At 40.6% G+C, this 4,887-nt stretch overlaps 1 protein-coding gene across 1 annotated transcript in view; it reads left to right on the plus strand.

Annotated features, from left to right (window-relative positions):
- The window catches only part of DPF3 (double PHD fingers 3), a 250,812-nt gene extending 250,018 nt beyond the window's left edge, over window positions 1–794 (plus strand). The window contains exon 12 of the transcript XR_003095651.1: window positions 370–794. The gene's annotated coding sequence lies outside the window, so the exon portion shown is untranslated. The remainder of the gene's footprint in view (window positions 1–369) is intronic.
- The last annotated feature ends 4,093 nt before the right edge of the window (window positions 795–4,887 follow it).

Below are 4,887 nucleotides of genomic sequence, written 5' to 3' on the forward strand. Positions count from 1 at the left end.
TGGGTGGGTGGGCAGGGAGGTTACTTTAAGACTTGACTTTTTTGAAGTAAATGTTCACAGTGTTGAATATGTGAACATGGGATGGGGTTTCAACTCACTTTACTCTTATAAGCAATTGTGTTCCTATCTCTTCCAAGAGAACCATCGTCCTTCCAAAACCTTTGGGATAACATGCTATGTAAAACTACACGACAACAAAGTTTAAGATGGACAGCTAAGCTGCTATAGTTTAGCTTTTACATACTGCAGGGTAAGAGAAGGCACATGGATAGTTAACATGGAGTAGCTATAAGTCCCTGCCCCCTTTTAACTTGCTGTAATGTACTCATTCATTTGTCCATATCTATACACTGGGTTTCTCCCTATCAGTATCTGAAGATACAATGCACCAGATTTTCAGCTGATGTAAATGGCATAACTCCATTGAAGCTGATGGAGCTGCTCCAATTTGCAGTGGTGAGGATGTGACCCACTATATTTGGCAAGATTTGCTGGTTAAGAAAACTGGGAAAAGTCCTATATTTGGGAGAAGGAAAAGAGAAGAAGAGGGCAATGAGTGCTTGGACCTCTTGATTTTACAGGACATCTTTGATATTCACACACATTTGCAAGAATATATTCCAAGCATCTTACTGTTATTAGTATCTTGTACTGTAGTTTGTTAGCAGTGTTGACTCCCTTACCTAGCTAATATTCTGTTGCAACTTAGAGAAAGTGTAAACAATTAAAGAAAACAGGAGTATAGAAATTGTATGTACTTTTTTATATTAAAGCACTTCAAATAAAATATGGAAAAATGCTGTCACTGTGCCCTTTATTGTGTGTTTAAACAGATGAGTAGAACCAGAGAGCAATGGCTTTTTTCATGAATTTTTCTCTGTTTACTTTGTTTTCTGTAGCCAAAGAAGGAAGGCCAAGATCTAAAGAAAACCTCCCAATGTTGAAGTTTATTTAGCAAGCAAAGAATGCTGGTCAAATCTTTTCTAATGTACAGTAACAACCAAGGTTGGGCCCAGACCCCAAATATGAACATGCCCAGATTTTGGAGAAATTCAGGTCCAAATCTTTAATCTTCCAGTTTCTTCTGTTACTCGGGTCATCTTTTAAAGATGATTCAGAAACAGAGTTGATACCTAAGAACTAAGCAGTGGAACAACTACAGAAAGAGTCTAGAACACTTTCAGTTTTATAATGAGGTAATTTGGAAGATAATGGGATGCTCCAAAGATGCAAAAGTAGAGGGAAAAAAGTCCCTCTTCTATAAATACTTCTAGGACACTCATAAATGGTAGGCTTTCTCTAATTATGCAAAGTCAGTCTGCAAATGGTCCATATTACATATTTTAGCATTTTTCTCCTTTTCCCAGCCTACATATTAAATGTATCTGTCCAACTACCTGTACAGACCACATTACTATAGTGTCTGAATGCCTAAAGTAGGTTTCTCTATCATGGCTTAAGATTTGGCATTCAGAGTGCGATTCTTAATACCCTATTTTCTTTATTTTTCTGGAACATATGTTTTGTACAAAGATAAATTACAGCAAAGCTGTATTTCACCCCTCAAGGAGTGAAATATTGACTCCATTAAAGTGAATGGTAAAACTCACATTGACTTCACTGGGGTTGGGTTTTTACCTTTTGAGGATCTGAGCTTTTCTAGTTTTCTAGCAACTGTTATTCCAACTCCAAAAAAGTAAGGCTTTTTGAAGTGGTAGAAGTTGATGTAATGGCTTTCTATTAGGTGTTCCCAAAAGGGCCCAAGTGCAAATGGCTGTTTTGATACCAAAGCCAGCCTATTGCTTACAATTGGGCTGCTTACATTTTAATGCCCTTTTTATTCCTGGGAAATGAAAAGCTTTGTAAACTGAAATAGCCTGCCTCCCAAGGCTGTCTGCCTTGCATTGAGATGAAGAAAGGCCTGTCAGTCTTGACAAGATGCTACTGAGAGCAGAAGTGCCTACAGTGGAGCCTGACCTTGGCAAGGAGACAGGAGACCCAACATTCACAGCAGCCGTGGCTCATTATAATAAATATTTCATGGCAGAGAACCACAGAGTTAGAGGGGAAATGAATGGAGGACAGGGTTCAACTTGTGACACAAGGCAATGTGACTGGACCTTGTTTAGCAAATCTGGAGGCCATTAAATTGACACTTCCAATCTATATTTACAAATCTATATTTATTTATTCTCTTGTGGGGAGAAAAGATAATTAAAATCACCCTAGGCACCCTCATGTTAATAATGGACTGTCACACATCAGAATGATGCTTGCACATTTGTGTAGAGCTGACCAATATTGCCTGCTAAAAATTTTATTTTTCACCTGTGAGACATCTGGGTACACCTAAGCTCCATTTCCAGCACAGAGCAGGCTGAGGACTCCTATTACACTGACTATTCTAATGACTGTCATAAGGTGATAAAGACACAGACAGTAACTAAGCTTCAAGCAATTCTGTACATAGCATTTTATTTACTGTAACACAGACTAAGCTCCAACGCCATAGAAGCTTGATTGATTCAACCTGGTTCGGAAGGCAAAGCTATTCCGTTCACGGCAGTAATCCTAACAAACCCAACCTCCTCTGTAGTGACCTTGAGCTAGAGAATGACTGTGCATATGGTGTGAAGGCCTTGGCACTACTCCAGACAGAAGGTCACTCCTGTGTTGCATATCTGCGAGGATTCCTGGCTTCTTCAAACCTGGGCCAAAGCTTAGACCATGACAGCTGCAGCTGTCTAGCAGAAGAATCCCTTTCAAGACTTAGCTGATAGCACCCCTCCCCCTTCAAATATTACACTGCATACAGGTCTCATATGAAAATCCTAAGGGACCTATCAACACCTTCAGAGTTTTATCAAGAGAGATTTGCCCACCTCCTAGCAATTTCCCTCTGAGATTTCAGATTAGCCTTCTGTCCAGACAGCTCCATATTTAAAAGCTCCTCTGCCAGATTTGTGTGCCTAATGCCTTGTGTCTGATGCTCCCTTGCAAGCTCTGACTTGCATTTCAAGCCATTGGCACTTCATTTGGTCCAAAACAACAGCTTGTCTCCAAGGGATGGTCGGTTGAGTATTCATGGGCTAAACTTTAGGTAATTAGCATTGTTAATGTTCTCTGTGTGATATTACAGCTGTGAGTCTCATTAAAATGGTCTCCTGGGAGAAGCTAGTAGAAGAGTCAGATGTCAGCTTTGCATCATGTAGAAATGGCTGCTTATTAATTGTGAGGGAATTATTTGTTTAAACACTGGGCTTATTTATCATTGGTTTCCCTATTTCCTACAGCACCTGATATTCTGGCATGAGTACTGAGCTCTAAGGACAGCACTAGGCATAAGCTAGATAGATGTCTGCCTAAGGTACCATGTTCAGCAAGACTCCTGGCCTGTGGGAGAAATTTATCTGCAAGAAGTATCTGTCTAGAACATGCTTGTGCTCTGAGAGCCCATCTGTGTAGTAAAGGCAACAGACAGAATTTAGGCTCAGGAAACACTCATGCTCCAAAAATCTTATCTTCTGTATGCAGACTGCATGGAGAGCTGTTCAGTCAAAAGATTTGGCTTAGAGACCTCACTCCTGGGTGCACAGATGGTAGGAAAAACTGGTTGGCCAGCAAAAGCTCTCCACTTAAGCAAGGGCATTTTAAGAGTAAAAGGAAGGAAGGAGAACCACAAAAGTGTGCAGTGAGACCAGTCTGAACAGAGAGATATGAAGTTTGAGGGGAAGAAAAAAGAAGCAAACAACCTACTTTATTGACTTGGGGGTAGATTTTTTTGGTCTCTTATTTCCAGTGTACCTAGATGCAGCCTTAAATGCTTCTCTCTGTCTCTGTCTTTGTCTCTGTCTGTCTGTCTCTATCTCACTGTTTTTGCTTCCTTTATTGCTATTTGAGAGTACAGTCAGATGAAGAAAATAAGACACTGTTGCTCTTCTGTGCTCCACGTCAGCTTCCAGCACCCTGTGCACTGTTGAACTTTGTTAGGTAGCAAACTAAAGCACCTTGGAAATGTTTTATCTTGCTATGTGCCAAAGTCATTTAAAGCGGAATACGCCGCCAAATGTGCAAACAGCAATGCCATTAAAGTGGTGCAAAAGGGCATTTAAGCTGCTTTAAAGTCCAATTTTGTGGTGTGTACAAAGGCCCTTATAGACTAACCTACAGATTCACAACATTTCTCTGTCTTTTGGTGCAACATAAGTAAGTAAGCCCCAGTCTTTGCCAGCACTTGATTTTTGTTGGCTTGTAGTATTTCCCAAACACCACTCATTTGTGGCAGCACGATGACCTCCAGTTAATGGCAAATAATACCCCTCTGCAGCACCTCCCTCTTCTCTTGGAGGAATGAAATGCTTAACACTGTTGGCATTAAAGTTGCCATCACAGGACATCTGAAAGGAAGGAGCCAATTCACATCTTGCAGAGGTATTGTTCTTGGCTCTATAGTCATGGGGATAGCACAGCACTGGTGGCATTGTCACATTTTTGAAGTTTCCTTCAAGCCTATAACAGCTAGAGTTGCAGTTCTTTTGAAATGAATTTCAGTAGTGCAAAATCCTAAATGCAGACAGATTCTAATATGGTGCTTAGGCCGGTACCAGCTGTTTCCAAGTCCCAAACATACACCACAGATAGCAACATGGATGATTATGCTGGCCTCAAACCCGATCTGCAAAAACATTGTTTATCAAATAGAATCCAGATTCTTCATTATTGTTGTTTCTTTAAAAAATATTGTACCAAAAAACTAACTGCTTGGGTGGAACAACAGGTTTTAGCAGAGCCTCAAACCTGCCTGGAACCAAGAGTTCTCTTGCAGCACAGCTTCATGGATGCTCTGCAAACTTTCCCTAGCCTTCCAGACTTCATTTGGATGTCTCC

This window comes from Alligator sinensis, unplaced genomic scaffold (assembly GCF_000455745.1).
Source record: "Alligator sinensis unplaced genomic scaffold, ASM45574v1 scaffold381_1, whole genome shotgun sequence".
NCBI classification, from domain to species: domain Eukaryota; kingdom Metazoa; phylum Chordata; order Crocodylia; family Alligatoridae; genus Alligator; species Alligator sinensis.